This window comes from Chiloscyllium punctatum, chromosome 28 (genome assembly GCF_047496795.1).
Source record: "Chiloscyllium punctatum isolate Juve2018m chromosome 28, sChiPun1.3, whole genome shotgun sequence".
Taxonomy (NCBI): Eukaryota; Metazoa; Chordata; class Chondrichthyes; order Orectolobiformes; family Hemiscylliidae; genus Chiloscyllium; species Chiloscyllium punctatum.
The window spans coordinates 23,288,682-23,305,578 of NC_092766.1; the positions used below are offsets into that span (position 1 = coordinate 23,288,682).

General features: G+C 41.7%; 1 long non-coding RNA gene across 1 annotated transcript in view; it reads right to left on the reverse strand.

Annotated features, from left to right (window-relative positions):
- Window positions 1-674: 674 nt before the first annotated feature.
- Window positions 675-16,897, reverse strand: part of LOC140453842 (uncharacterized) — a 65,166-nt gene continuing 48,943 nt past the window's right edge. The window contains exons 3-4 of the long non-coding RNA XR_011952500.1: window positions 2,858-2,963; window positions 675-1,507 (exon numbers count right to left, since the gene is read on the reverse strand). This is a non-coding gene — a long non-coding RNA (uncharacterized lncRNA). The remainder of the gene's footprint in view (window positions 1,508-2,857; window positions 2,964-16,897) is intronic.

Sequence of the window (16,897 nt, forward strand, 5' to 3'; positions counted from 1 at the left end):
ACTCCAGGTGCCCTATCAGTAACACCTCATACAGCTGCAGTGACACATCTCTTTGTTTTGAATGATTCTGTTGGCAAAATGTGACAATATTCTAGATTTCCACCTTTTCAAGTAACAACAAGCTAATATGGGATGAATGGCCTTCTATTATCCCTCTGTAAGAGGCCCATAGGGACAGAATTATTTCGGCCTATTGCTGAGCAGCAGTCTCAATCCTCTGTCTCAAGGTTATGACAGGATTTGGTAGTAGGGCACTTAAAACCAGGAGTAGCCTCACACTGGTCAATAATTACCGTACTTTGTATTGAGGTATCTAGAAACTTGCCCACGCAACATTTCTTTATGCAGCCGATCTGTTATTCTATAACTGCCTCCTTTCATAAACAGAGTGGAACATATATAGACTCCTGCAGTGTTCTGCTAATACTCTCATATACAAGATAAAAAAAAGATTTAAGATTGGTCCATCCCTCAGCAATCCTCATCCATTCCATCCAAACCCAGTAATTGTTCTCTTTTATAGTGATATGAAAAGTGATGTGTGGAACTGGTTAATTGAATCTGTTTGCTCAGTCATGATTTGGAGATGCCGGTGTTGGACTGGGGTGTACAAAGTAAAAAATCACACAACACCAGGTTATAGTCCAACAGGTTTAATTGGAAGCAAACTAGCTTTCGGAGCGCCGCTCCTTCATCAGGTGATAGTGGAGGACACACTTCTAAGGCACAGAATTTATATCAAACATTTACAGTGTGATGTAACTGAAATTATACATTGAAAAATACCTTGATTGTGTGTTGAATTTTTATCTGTTCTAATACCATTATAGTTTCACTTCTTTCATGTGTAAATCACAGAACATTTTTTTAAAAATGTTGCATTCTCAGGTTACCTGTAACAGTGTGTTAGCTAGACAATATGCTGAAAGTGTTAGCCCCCTGTGTTCTCTGTCTATGCCATAATGTTTAGATTGATTCTAATCTGAAAAGTGAGATAACAGTGAGATTTACATGAAACCATGAAATTTTTGAGTTCAGAGTTTTACATGAATTCATGCAGTTTTGAGCAAATTACAATGAAAGTCTGCAAGTGCAAATTCACCCCACAAAATATATGTGTGCATGTCGGTCTTTGTCTGTGTGTATGTGTGTGTGTGTGTGTGTATCGTGCAATGGTGGTCACCTGTATTGTGACAGTAAACCAAGGTCCCATTTGAGGTCCTCCCTTTGGGTACAGAAATTAGCTATCAGCCTCTGCTCGGCCACTTTTCGCTGCTGCCTTTCCTGAAGTCCGCCTTGGAGGCTGGTCACCCGTAGGTCCAAGGTTGAAGGTCCTTGACAACTGAAGTGTTCCAGAACTTGGAGGGAACCCTCCTGTCTGTTGATTGTTGTGCAGTGCCCATTCATCCATTGCCGTAGCCTTTTCTCGGATTCCCAGTGTTTGTACAGTGACTGTGATCAATGCCAATCTCCATGGATTCTAATTATTTCAGTGGAGCGTTTCCATCTTTTAAAGATAAATGGGCGCTGTTCAATGTATTATCCCTTAACATGAGCCGGAGCATCACCGACAGCACTGACAGGGATCAGCAGATCCAGAGAGAGGGGGAGGAGAGATCAGAATCTGAGAACATTAGACTGGAATGTTCCAACAATTGATCAGAACCAGAGGACATTAGATTGTTCCAAAAATGTATCAGAATCTGGGAACACTAGACTGGCATGTTCCATCAATAGACAGGGGTTTATTCAATTATGTTTGGTATCTTTCTGCATTGTGTTGATGGTCATTATCATTGATGATTTATTACACTATTCTCATTACTCAATATTTTTATTAACCTTTCCTGGCTATCGTTGGTGTTCCTGGTAAGTGTCACTGTCCAGATTTTTTTTCTATTAACCGGTTATGACTGTATTACTGTTCTTTCTTATATTCTATCCTTCTTGTCACTATTATTTTCCTGTTGAAACTCTCAATCCATATATTCACTCTACAGACCACGACTAACTACATCAATGAATGTGTTCAATTATTGTCTCCCTTTCAGCACTGGCATTGTTACTCATTCTTCTCTCTGTTGACCTAATCAGTTCCAGGTGAGAACTACAACTTACTGTATCATTGCCTTTGTTATTTAAATATTAAGAGCAGGGTGGTCACTCTCTACTGTTCTGGTGACAAACTCCACTTCCTTCCACTGTTTCCATCCCATTCCTGGCCAATATCTGCGGCTGAAGCCGACAAGTCACCACTGTGCGAGGTCCCTTTGACAATGAGCTGATTCCTGACACCATACCCTGACCATTTCTAACTTGAAATACTCATCACTCCAGAATATATCTCACTGGTTTAGTCCATCTGCTGTTTGAACCTTGAGCTATGAAATACTGTCTTAATGAAGCCAATATTCTGCTGCTGACACTCGCGGCTTCAAACCTGCCGAAGCAAATCTGATTCGAACTCACACGAAACTCCCATCCATCTGTCATTCATGTGCACGCCGATGTATATTGTTATTGTGTCTGGCAATGCCTTTATTTTAACATTCTCAAACACTTTACCTCATCTGTCCATGCAATTTCTCTCGTTCTCTCTCTGTCGACTAACAAAAAGCCTGCTAGTTGTTCTTATTTAAAATAGGTTCCTCCATGTGCGTTCCTTCTTAAACAATGAGTTTCACATTCAAACATGCCAATTGCGCACAAATACGCACTCTCTCTCAGTTTCTGATGAACATGCATGCAAAAACACACATGCATCAATTATAGACATTATAGACAGTATCTTCCCATTATAGACAGTAATCTGATGCGAATATAGTTTGCATGTGATAGTAAAGTTTGCAATACTCACTATGCTGGGCAGATGGTGCAGTTTACTGAGCAACACACTAGCAGGGTCTGCACAGCTCTCCATGCTGGGCTGTCATCTTGTCCCAGTTTATGTTGTTTGTGGTGTTCTGTGAAGCAGATTCAGAATTTGATGTAACAAACCATTTCAGCTGATCTGACAATGCCTGTATTCAATGTTTTCATTCTTGTAAGTTTACTCTCGAAGATTTCACTTCTCCAGTTAGTCCCACTGCCCTGTCTGTTTCCACATATTTCCGCAAGATTTTTCAATTAATTAACTGTCTGTTTCAGTTTTTGATGTGAATCTTTCTGTTCCTCTGTATCTTTCCCTGGGCTTAGCTTTTAGCTCCCTAGTGTATCGAGTGCTGGCATTGTGAAGGTCAGAAACAGTGAAATGGTGTGTGTCAGGCTGTTGTTCACTTCCTGGTATGTCCCATGAGATGGTCTATGGACAGGGGTGTTTCAGAAGTTATGAGACACATCCTTGTAACTTGGTCTGTACCTGTATTTGTCCCTCTCGGGTGACCTTGCGATCAGTAACATGAGGAAGCCCTTTAAGTAAAGGACCAGGCATCTAAATTGTGTGCCAATGCAGTCACTTTTTTTAAAAAAAGTTCTCCTTTCTTTAAATAAGTGATCTTGAAGGCAAAACTGCCGACTGAAAAAGGCTCAAGTAAATAACTTACGACGCTTTTAGGGTTTATAATAAATAGTAGTAACAACGGCCTAGTAACTTATCCCCAGTTGCTACTCTCTCTGAAACCTGACTTGATGCTGCTTCCTCCTGGATTGGAGAACTGTATGCAAGAATGTTTGTCTGAATGTTCCTTTTTGCCAAGGGGTTTGTTTATGGGATGTTAGTATATTGGAACAGTTCATTTGTAGAAGATACTGTATCTATTATTCGGGAAAGGATTCCAATAGTTAAATTATTCTAAATTCCTCTTCACTGTGTATGGAATTTCATTAGAGGGTTTAAATATATTGTGTTTTACTTAATGGTGAATTGTTTGACGAGTAACATCACATCTGGAACAACCATTTCACATCTATCTTTTAAAATAAGAAAAGGTGTGTATCCAAGCTACCCTCCTAATATAGTTTGAGGCAGTCTAGTTGGTCTATTACAAATTGACGAGTCATGTCTGGTTCCAAATCGATAAAACTAAATTGGGTTTAGAATTTCAATCCCTACATTGTACAAACAGGCCATTCGACCCACCAAGCCCACACCGACCCTCTGAGGAGTAACCAACCCAGACCCAATCCTCTACCCTATTATTACACATTTATCCCGACTAAGGCTCCTAACCCACACATCCCTGGAAACTACAAACAATTTAGCATGGCCAATTCAGCTGACATGCACATTTTTGTATTGTGGGAGGAAACCAGAGAATCCAGAATAAGCTCATGCAGACACTGGAGATTATGCACTGGGAGACTATTGGGTTCAAAGGTCGTGTATGGTAGCTGTTAGTGCCTCTTGTTCCGGATGTTGAATTCGGTTGGTTTAATCCGTGTTTTGTGTATAAAGATTATTTCAGTCACTAAGAGTTCTCTGGGTAAGGAAGAAGTGAATTTGGCAGTTTTACAAAAGGGAATGTAGACAAATCAGTAGGAATTGACAGACAAGCTGGAGTTGGGGTTGTAATTGTCTGTGAGAAAATGAGAGATAATTACAGCTATAGATCGGCAATTACATTTTGTTGAACCACCATCAGACTCTTTGGAAATGGCTAGAATTCAATTTCAAATGAGGCACTTTGAACATGAGAAAGAATTGTAAAGGAAGTGAAGGCGAAACAGAGAAAAAGACAGAAGAAAAGCAGAGAGTTTCAACTTTAAAAAGTTAGCAATTAGAGAGGAAAGTTGGCATAGAAGGCGGAGATGAAGTTAGATGGTAGGCTGGATAAGGAGGATAGTGAGGCTGAACAGCCCTGTTATAACCAATGGTCTAATGGGGTTCTGTTTAAATACATCCTGGCATTATCTAAATTTGATGAGAAGGATGGGGAAACCTTTTGAATTTCATTTGATGAACTGGCTAAACAAATGTACTGCTCAGTGACCATGTGGATTTAGTTGATCCAAACCAAGCTGATAGGTATTTGCATCCTTCTTGGAGGAGGTATCTGGCCAGTATGAGGAGACAAAGAAAGCCATCTGAAGTATATATGACGTTGTGTCAGAAGCCGACAGATAGTGTTTCAGGAATCTAAAAAAGGGTCCCTGGTTAAACGCACATTGAGTTTGAAAGGATCAAACAAAGTAATTTTTAAAGGTGGGTAAGGGTATTAAAAACAGAGCAAACCTATGACACTGTTAGAGAGATTCTTATTTTGGAGAAGCTCAACAATTCACTTCCTGCAGTCGTGAGAACTCGTGTGGAAGAGCAGAGAGTATCAATGGCAAGATTAGAAGCTGAAATGGCTGATGATGATGATGACTGAGTTCAGAAATCAAAGTTTGGTTTCTGTGAGAGATTGAGAAGAATGTGTGAGATCTTCTTAAATCATATATCTGTGAAAGTAAGGTTTAATGGCATAGGCCAGGAGTATCAGGTAAATAGGTTATAGCATTAAGAGGTACAGGAGCAAGCAATTCTTTTATGCTGAGACATGAGGAGCTATGCCATTCAGAAGGAATATTGGAGAGATGAGAAGTGCTCCATTATGTAACGTGTGGTTGGAGTGTCCAGTGGAAACACCAACAGATTTATTCTACAATGGGGAAGGAGGCCTTGAGCTTGGTGTTGCAACATTTCAGCATTTAAATTGCAAATAACATACATGAGCCAAGTCTTTTTCACTGATCGTGGTCCCTTAATGTTTTTGGAGAAGTTTAGGGAGAGAAATAACAGTCTGTTCCGATTGAGCTTATTATTTCTGCCATTCAATTTGAAATTATACAGGTTACAGGGCGAGAAAACCTAAGTTTTAACATGTTGTGGAGACTTGAATGAAGAAAGACAAAGGCATTTTGTGGCAGGAGTAAAATGACTGAAATCGAAACAAGTTGTGAACAATTGTATACTCAGTCAATGAAATATATATATGCTTTGCAGACTACTAACACAGGAAGACTAGGACGTCTAAAATGAATTCACCCTTGTATATTGATGGATTATTTTATTATAGATGGAGTCTCAGGATACTATCACTGTATAAAGGTTATTTTCTCTTCGATTTATTTTGAAGAGAGGTTTTAAAGACAGAAGTGCAGAACTCCTGTCTGAAAACAGTTTAAGCAAAAAACAGAAAAAGGCTTTATTTTAAATTAAAACGGTGGTAACAATGGAAGGGCAGTGGCCAGCTCTCCAAGACCTGGTTTCCTCGTTTTGCTTTTAGCTGCAGCATTCAGAAGCTGCTGGGGATCCCAGAAGGGTTGGAAGTTTCAATACATGATCCCCAGCTGCTTTTCTCTCTGAGATCTCTGTAGATGTTGTTTCCCCCTGGATTGGAAAACTGTTGTAAGGATCTGTATTTGAAAATATCTTTGTGCCAAGCGGTTTAAACCAAGAAGATACGATATCTATTGTTTGTGCAAGTATTCCAATATATAAGCTATCCAAAAATAGTATTTTCTTTGATTGTATTTTAACTAAAGCATTTGAATAGATTATATTTGCTTAATGTCGACTGGTTTGACCAGTCACAACATATCTGGAACACGCACTTCCCATCTATATTCAAAATAAGGAAATGTTTAGGTCTAAGCGGCCTTCTTAAAATATTTTTCAGGGATCTGGTCTGGTCAACAACACTTGTAGCCGAGGGGATTGTGACTGACTCCTGTAATTGAAAATTTAGTGATGAGGCTGGGGATGGTTTGCTGGAGGTTGTGGGGTAAGCTGCCTCAGACATTCAGGGAGACCTGAGGATTTGGTGACCCAACTCTGGATGGAACATGGGGACTGTAGTTACAGCATCTGGGTCTGTAACATGAACAACAAATGGAGCAGAGGCTGCAGAGAGGGGAAGCTCTGAAACCAGGCAGTGAGTGTGTGTGGGGAAAGGGAACTACTGTATCCATCCCGGGTTTTCCAGGAACAGCTTCCAAAGCTCCATTTATGGGAGGAGCAACGCGTGAGGGGATCCTGACTGCACAAACAGCTGGTGATAGAGTGGTGTCACCTCCTTCAACACGACCTGAAGCTTCATTCCAGGGGGTAGGGCAGTCCTGCCAGTGGCTGTTAGGGTTACAGTTTCATTCAGCTTCAATGATCCGGAACATTCCAGGCATTAGCTGCTGACATTTCCATCATTCGCCACTATCTCAATATCAATATCACCATTCGGTGCCGGAGGTTGTATATAGTGGATAAGGTAAATAGATTGTTTCTCCCACAGCAGGGAGCTATCGAGTGTATCCTTTTTTTCCCAGTATAGTGGGATTCCCGATGGTGTACATGGCATCTTCAGAGTACCCATATCAATGGGGAGAGGTAGAGGAACTGAAGGAGCTCTCTCGCTGTTAATGTTGCCGTGTGTCCATGCACAGTACATCATGTCCTGACAGCAGCCACAGTTCCTTCATTCAAAGGCAGGCAGCCATTCCCATCGTCTTCTGTTCTCCATGAAGAAAGGAATGAGTTTATCTTGGATAAAGGCTGTCCCCTTGATACACATTTCAAAACATCATCCCACCACTAACCAACCACAACAAAATATTCCATGTGTACGGAGCGCAATGGAGTCACTTGGAGCGTCAAGGAGCAGACGATCAGGGATGGAGCAAATGCTTCCATGTCTGAACGGATCTGAGTGAACCCCCCACTACACAGTATCATTACGTCCTGTAATCCCTCTTTATTTCAGTAACATACTACCTTCCATTAGTCCTGTAAATGAAATGACAGGTTATATCAAGTTATATTGCACCTGCCAAACGATTATCCATTGTTTTTACCACTCTGTACCTATTTGCAGGCTCTCCATCCTCTCTTGATAATGTAATTTCTTCCTTATCACCGCGACATCGCCAAACTCAGTACATCTATTCAATCCCACTGATCGTTGATATGGATTGTAAATAGTTGAGGACCCAACGGTGGTCGCTATATGACTCAACATTTTATGATCAGTCCAACTGATTAAGACTTATTTATCCAGAGTGCCTGTTTCCTGTTTGATAGCCAGTCCTCCCCCATTCCTGTGTAACACATTCGAAGGGCTGAATAAGAACAAGGAGCATCAGTCGTCTATTTACCCCCTCGAGCCTGCTCCCCCATTGAATACAATCATATCTGATGTCATCCCTGCTCCTCCATTGAATATAATAATGGCTGATGTCAGCCTGCTCCAACATTGAATACAATCATGGCTGATGTCATCCCTGCTCCGCCATTGAATGCAAACATGGCTGATGTAATCTCTGCTCCACCATTGAATACAATCATGGCTGATGTCATCACTGCTCCGCCATTGAATACAATAATAGCTGATGTCATCCCTGCTCCGCCATTGAATACAATCATGGCTGATGTCATCCCTGCTCCGCCATTGAATACAATCATGGCTGATGTCATCTCTGCTCCACCCCTGAATACAAACATGGCTGATGTCCTATCTGCTCCACTCCTGAATACAAAAATGGCTGATGTCCTCTCTGCTCCACCCCTGAACACAAACATGGCTGATGTCCTCTCTGCTCCACCCCTGAATACAAACATGGCTGATGTCATCTCTGCTCCACCCCTGAATACAAACATGGCTGATGTCCTCTCTGCTCCACCCCTGAATACAAACATGGCTGATGTCATCTCTGCTCCACCCCTGAATACAAACATGCCTGATGTCCTCTCTGCTCCACCCCTGAATACAAACATGGCTGATGTCATCCCTACTCCACCATTGAATACAATAATAGCTGATGTCATCCCTGCTCCGCCATTGAATACAATAATAGCTGATGTCATCTCTGCTCCACCCCTGAATACAAACATGGCTGATGTCCTATCTGCTCCACTCCTGAATACAAAAATGGCTGATGTCCTCTCTGCTCCACCCCTGAACACAAACATGGCTGATGTCCTCTCTGCTCCACCCCTGAATACAAACATGGCTGATGTCATCTCTGCTCCACCCCTGAATACAAACATGGCTGATGTCCTCTCTGCTCCACCCCTGAATACAAACATGGCTGATGTCATCTCTGCTCCACCCCTGAATACAAACATGGCTGATGTCCTCTCTGCTCCACCATTGAATACAAACATGGCTGATGTCATCACTGCTCCGCCATTGAATACAATAATAGCTGATGTCATCCCTGCTCCGCCATTGAATACAATCAAGGCTGATGTCATCCCTGCTCCGCCATTGAATACAATCATGGCTGATGTCATCTCTGCTCCACCCCTGAATACAAACATGGCTGATGTCCTATCTGCTCCACTCCTGAATACAAAAATGGCTGATGTCCTCTCTGCTCCACCCCTGAACACAAACATGGCTGATGTCCTCTCTGCTCCACCCCTGAATACAAACATGGCTGATGTCCTCTCTGCTCCACCCCTGAATACAAACATGGCTGATGTCATCACTGCTCCGCCATTGAATACAATCATGGCTGATGTCCTCTCGGCTCCGCTATTGAATAGAAGCATGACAGGTGTCATTGTGGCCTCTGTTCCACTTTACTGCCATCTCTCAATCCTAAAACGCTGGGCTCTTGCTGTAGAATGCACCACATGAAAAAAAATATCCATTCCACATCTACATTCACAATTAGTCTTAACAGTTTGCAGATCTCAATGAGATCTCCTTTCATTCTTATAAACTTAAGAATATCGTCCTTAACTGCTCAATTTCTCTTCATTAGACAACCGTTTCATCTCTGGAATCAATCTAATGAACCTCTTCTGAATTAACTCCAATATAAGTGGATCCTTCCACAAGACTGGGCATCTAAACTGTACTCTATTTGCAGCCTCGCGAAAGCATTGCATAGCTACAGTCACACACCCTAACCTTCTAGTCTGGCATTGTCCAAATGAACTTTGAAATTATGCTTGTATTTCTCATTGCTTGCAGTACCTGCATGCTGGGTTTCTGTGAAATGCAAGTGGACACCGATATCCCTCTGCTCCTAACCACTTTGAAGTTTCTGTACATTTTGCGAATAATTTTCCTTCCGATGATGCTGGCCAACTTGAATAACCCATCCTTATCCAATTTAATTTTCATTGCCAAATTATGGACCATTCAACCAAACTATCCATGTTTATTTTGATATCTCTTCCATCTTCATTCCAAAGTAATTTCCCACCAATGTTAGTGTCTTCTGTTGTGGTTCTGTTCGACGAGCTGGGAATTTGTGTTGCAGACGTTTCGTCCTCTGTCTAGGTGACATCCTCAGGGCTTGGGAGCCTCCCGTGAAGCACTTCTGTGATGTGGTTATTGATTGAATCTGTTGTCCCAATCGAACTCATGTTGCTTGTCATCTGCGTGTGTGACTCCTAAGGATAGTTGGTCGTGTCGTTTCGAGGCTAGTTGGTGTTCGAATGGGGCAACACTAATATTATCGGACAAGCCAAACAGAGAACAGCCAGGGAATTCCGAGAGGCATGGTACTCATCACAGAATCAATCAATAAGAACATCGACCTGGACCCAATATACTGATCACTACAACGGACAGCTGGAACTGACAACCGGAAGCGGCAGATTCAAACCACTACAAATGCCGGAGGAAAGATCACAGAAGCGCTTCACAGGAGGCTCCCAAGCACTGAGAATGTCACCTAGACAAGGGACGAAACATCTGCAACACAAATTCCCAGCTCGGCGAACAGGACCACAACAACAAGCACTGAGTTACAAATCTTCTCACAAACTTAGTGTCCTCTGAAAATAGTATTTTCTATCTCATCAACCGAGTAATAATATCGAACGCAAATAGTTGAGGCATAAGTACTGAAATCTGCGGTACTCCACAAATTGCATTTGCCAAAAGAAAATGACACATTTATTTCATCTGACTGCATTTTATTGGTTAACCAATCCTCCATCCAAGCTAATAATTTACTCCTAAACCCATGTTCTCTGATCTGACCACTTACTCTTTGGATAAGCAACATATCCGATGCCTTCAAGAAGACCAGATACATTCCATCTCCAAGAATCCTACTATCTAACTTGCTTGCTACATCCTTAAGTAACTCACGCAAACAATTCATACTCAGTTGATCCTTCGTAAAATCGTGTTGACTCTGATGGATTGTGGTTTGACTTTGCAAATGTCCTCTACAATGGATTCTAATAATTTGCCGTAAATTGCGATAGTTTTATCGATATGTTTTAATTTAATGTATACAGTTATTGTAAGTTCTTCCCTTTTGAAAACCTTTACGTTTTCTTTGAATTCCTGTTTAACGTGGAAACGTTTTTAAAGGATCTGCTCCAATTGTTGTGTGAGAGGTATGTGTGGTTGCATGGATTCATCATCCTGGTGGTGTACAAAATCGATGGGCTGACGTCTTTCTGGTTTTATGATATTCTAATCTCTATGGCCAGAATGACCTCCTCCTGTTGATGTGTTAGAGGGTTGGGGGATTATGGAATCTTCCTGTTGCTGTGTAACATTTTGAGGGGATGATGGGTCTTCTCTTTTTCTTCCATAACAGGCTGGAGATACTGAACAGTCTCCTGATGTATCCCTGAGATGGGACTGAGGGAGTGATTGGTCTTCTCCTGATCTGACACAACAGACACATATCTGAATTACCTCCAACTTTCTTACTAAAAAAAAGTATCTGATACTTTGTATCCTTATCCAATTCCCCTACAAAGGATCGGAGGGGCTGACTGACCTCCTGTTATCTCAGTGTAGCAAATCTCCAGTCATTGTGTGGCCTCTTCCAGTTCCTGTGTTACAGACTTGAAGATGCTGAATGGACTGATCCTGTTGCTGTGTAACAGGATACTGGTGCAGCGTGGCCTACTCTGGGCCCAGTGTTTTGACTCGAGGGGATGATTGGCCTCCTCCTGTAACCTTACATTAGGCTCCGGGACTGAATACCCTTGTCCTGTTCTGGTGTAAAAGGGTCGAAGGTATGAATTTCCTTCTGTTGTTCCTGTGCAACAAGCTGGAGAAGTGGAATGGATTCCTCCATTTATTGTGTAATTGACTTCGATTGCTGACTCCTTCCGGTGTCCGATGTAAAAATACGGTCATCGTTCGGTCTTCTAAACACAACCTGATCATCCTTTCCTTATAGTTTAACACTTCATAACAGGAATTAATTGAGGGAACTATCTCTGAGCTGCTTCGAATGTAACAATATCCGTTCCTCATTGAGGAGATTAAATCTGTACACACTACTCCAGATGTGATCTCACTAAGACCCTGTTCAGCAGCAGCAACACTTTACAAGCCTGCTGTAAGGTCCCCACCCAGGTTACAGCAGTCTCAGCTGGCTGGGCAAATACACAGCATTGTTGAAAGATCATTGTCCTTCTCTACCCCACCAGCATAACAGGAGATCTGAAGAAGAGCGTAAATGATGTGGCGAGATGATCTCCAACATTAACTTACCCAGAGCCCACTTCGCTCAGGTTCTACAGAATCTAATGAGGTGGAGCTCAGAAACAGAAAGGAGGAGCAAACATTGATGGGAATTATATATCAAAGTAAAAGCTGCAATACAAATACTGGGTATGTTATAAAATAGGAAAATGAGATATACACGTTTGTGGGTACTGCAGGAATAATGTACTGTTTAAATTAGATCTAAGCTGCATTAACCAAACTGAATGCTAATGCTGAGAAAAATGGATTTCATGAGCATGTTTGAGATGGCTTGTATTAATATTATGTCTAGCACCGAGCTCGAGATCAGGTTACTTAGGAATTGGAGTTGGATGATCAGAAGAGCTCATTGAAAACTTTGCTGTAAATGACCTTTTGGGACCAGTGACAATAATGCATTGGTTTTCGTTTATGATGTTTGAGTCCACGACAATTTTTGATTTATTTGAAGTAACCGTTATAAATCTGAGTCATGCAAGCCATGAAGGTGTGAGGAGGAAGTGGGGACTACAGATGCTGGAGATCAGAGTAGAAGAGTATGGTGCTGGAAAATCATAGACAGGCAGCATACTAGGAGCAGGAGTATTGATGTTTGACTATAAGCCTTTCATCAGGAATGAGACTTGTGGGCCAAGGGGGCTGAGGGATAAATGAGAAGTGGGTGTGGCAAAAGGGAGGTAGCTGGGAATGCGATAGGAAGATGAACGTGGGGTTGGAAGTGATAGGTGCTGAACGGAGACAAAAAGCCTAATCGACTGCATCCATTACACCCAATGTATTCTTCCCTACATTGGAGAGACAGGACGCCAACTTGTGGATCATTTCAGAGAATATCACTGGGACAGCCACATTGACCAACTCCACCGTCTTGTGGCTGAACACTTTAACTCCCCTTCCCACTCTGCCAAGGACATGAGGGTTCTGGGCCTGCTCCATCGCCACTCCCTAACCACCACAAGCCTGGAGGAAGAAAGCCTCATCTTCCGACTTGGGACCCTCCAACCACAAGGGATCATGGTGGATTTCACCAGTTTCCCCACTTCCTCAAACCCCATCTTATCCCAGTCCAAACTTGCAACTCAGCACCGCCATTTTGAACGTTCCTATGTGTCCACCTGCCATCCCATCAGCCCCACCTTCATCTACTTATTAGATCAAAGCAGGCAGCTTAGGAAAATGCCAAGTGTTGTAGTAGGCCAGTGGATTCAGAGAAATGTAAGGCCCAGTAAAGGATGGCCAAGAAACTGAGAAGAAAATCAAAAACGTAAAGCATGCAAACGAAAGAAAAGCAAAAGCCTGCTAAAAAGCTTCTGTCAATGTATGAAATAAAATCAAAAACACGCTCAAATGTGGGACAGTGAGTGTGCAGACAGGATCATTTATTGGAGAGAACAGAAAAATCACAGGGAAATGAAACAGTTATTTTTGTGTCCATCTTCAAGGAAGAATATCCAGAAATTCTCCCAGAAATACCAAGAGACCATGGGATTTGTGTAAGTAAAGTCAAAGATCATTCATATCAGTGATGAGGTCTTCATTGAACAGACAGCCAGATTGAGTATTGATAAATCTGACAGACCAGATGTAGTACATACAAGTATTTCAAATGAAGCAGTAATGGACATATTGATTGCATTGCGGATTTTCATGTTATTTTCCTACACATTACTGAAAGGCATTTAGCTAATCTGAATAAGGTGAAGTTTATAAATATTATCCGACAGTTTAAGAAAGGATGAAGATAGAGAGCGGTGAACTACAGACCAGTTAACTTGTCATCTGCGGTCGGGTGTCTGTTGGACTCAATTACAAAGAACGTGCTGCTAGATATATAGAAGGTAATGGCAAAACCGGGAAGTATGATAACGCATCGATGAAATGAAAGCCATAAGTAGCAAACACTTTTTGGAATGGTTTGAAAGATGATTCTTGTAGACATAAGCAATGAGGAACCAATGGATAACGTATAGTTGGATATTCAGGAGCAATATTTTGAGAACTCACACAGCAAGCTCATAAGAAAAAATAAAGCGCAAAGTATTGGGAAAGATATATGCAAACGGGACAGTTAAAATTAGGTTTACATTCATGTGAATGTAATTGCAATGTAGAACATGTCGTGCACCAGTTGCATAGAGTGTTAGTGAGACTAAACTTAAAGTATTGTGTACCGTTTGGAGTCCCAATCTAAGATATAATATACTGACTACAGAGGAACTGCAAAAGTATTATCCAGATTAATCCATAAAATTGCAAGATTGTCTGATGGGGAAACTCACCTTGTGATCTTGCTTTTCATATTTTGATTACAGTGAAACTTAGAAATATCGAGGGGACTGAATAACAGAGGGACATGGAGAAGTGCAAACAGGCGAGATTAGTGAGAATCCCACGATATTCTACATGTACAAGTAGAATAGAATAATCAGCCAACAGTTAGTGTCCATTAGAAACCAAAGAGGGGCAATCTGTGTGAGAAGCTGGTGAGCATTGATAGGTTGTTACATGAGACGTTCGCATCTGTTTTACTAGGGAGAAGGAGGAGTCAGGTAGAGAATTCGAGAAGATGGACTGAAAAGCTCTCGAACAGATTGACGTAAAATACGAGCAGGAATTTGAGGCTTTGACCGGTATAAAATTGGACCAATCCCCGGTCTGGATGAGTTGTATCACAGGCTGCTGTCAGGGTCAAAGGAGGAAAGACCCTGACTGAAAATTGTAATTAGAATCTGACCATAGGGGAGGTGCCAGAGGACTGGAGAACAGCTAATGTGATTCCACTTCATGGTAAGGGTGGTAGAGATAGATCAGGGAACTATAGACAAGTGAGATCATTGATAGGAAAATTACTGGAGAAAACAGGGAAGGAAAAAAATCGAACTCTAATCAGAGTGGCAAGGGTGATCAGCGATAATCATCATGACTTTATCAGAGGGAAGTCACATTTAATGAATTTGATTGAATTAGTTTGTGGAAGTCGCTTATTTAGTTTTGTAGCAAGGCCTTTGACAAAGTTCCACATGAGAAACTGAGAAATAAAGTATTCTCACAGTATCAAGAATAACTTGACAAGTTATAACAAAAGTTGTCGTAGTGTCAGGAGACAGAGGGTGGTGGGAGAAGGCTGTTTGTGTGACTGGAGACCAGTGTCCCCTGGTGTACCACAGGGATCAGTGCTGTTTCCCTTATTTTTTGTGGTACTCATAAATGGTGTAGATGTGAATCTGCAGGGAGGTGTGTAGAGGAGGTGGGAGTTGTGATAAGTATGTTTGCGTTTGATACAATGATTGGCCGGGTCATTGGCAGTGAGGAGGAAGGCTTTATGTTGCAGGAAGATACAGAAGGAATGGTCAGACGGTTGGATCATTGACAGATGGAATGTAAACCTGGTAAGTATGAGGAGATGCACTTTGGAAGAAGGAACCAGACAGGAGAGTACTCAATGAATGGCAGCGCACGAGAAGCTTAGACTGTGCACCTCCACACATCCCTGAATGTGACTGGACAGGATAATGGGCTAGTTAAGAATTGGACCTTGGGTGCAGCATTTATTAATCAGTGTGTAGATTATAAGAGCTATACAGGGCTTTCGTTAGGCCAAGATGTAATATTGTGTGGAGTTCTGGGAGCAACATTACAGGAAGGATGTGATTGTACTGGAGGGTGTGCAGAGGAGATTCACCAGGATGTGGAGAGAGACTGGATAAGCTCGGCTTGTTTACTTTGGAGCAGAGAAGGCTGAGGGGGATGTGATTCAGAAGGATAAGATAATGAGGGACATGGACAGGGTGGATAGACAACAGTTGTTTCTTTTAGTCAGAGGGTCAAGAACAAGGGAGCACAATTTTACAGTGAGGAGTTTGAGGTACAGAGAGAATTTAATTTTTTTTCTCACCCAGAAGGTGTTGTGGTCTGGAATGCACTTGCTGAAAGGGGAGTTATCATGGGTAACCTCACAACCGTTAAAAAGTGCTTGGACGGGAACTTGGAAGTGTCATGGCATTCCCGGCTATGGACCTGATGTTGGAAAATGGGACTAATATAGATCGTGCTGTATTTCTGTTGGCACATAGTCTATAGTACTGAGAGTGTATGGTGTGCAAGGTCAATTATTGAGCAGCTGAATGCACGAATTGATCGGTTTCTGAAAAGTGAACTGTAATAGCTTGTTTAATCATGTCAATGAGAGAGGTATGAGAAAGTAAGTGCAGCTTCCTGAAACCAGAGAATAGGCAATGGGAAACAGGGAAATGGCAGAACGATGAAGTCACTACTTCAGTTCTGTCTTCACAGAACTTTCTAACAATACTAGGAAAACCAAGTCTGGTGTGGGAAAATGACATAGTACACGGAACAGAGAACATAGTAAGTAAATGGATTAGGAGAAATTATTGGGACTGAAAATAATGGTCATAGACAACTTTAACATATATTTAAGAAATGGGAATTATGATTGTGAAACAGACAGTAAGACAAATGAAAGAGAAACATTGGATGTAATACATTTA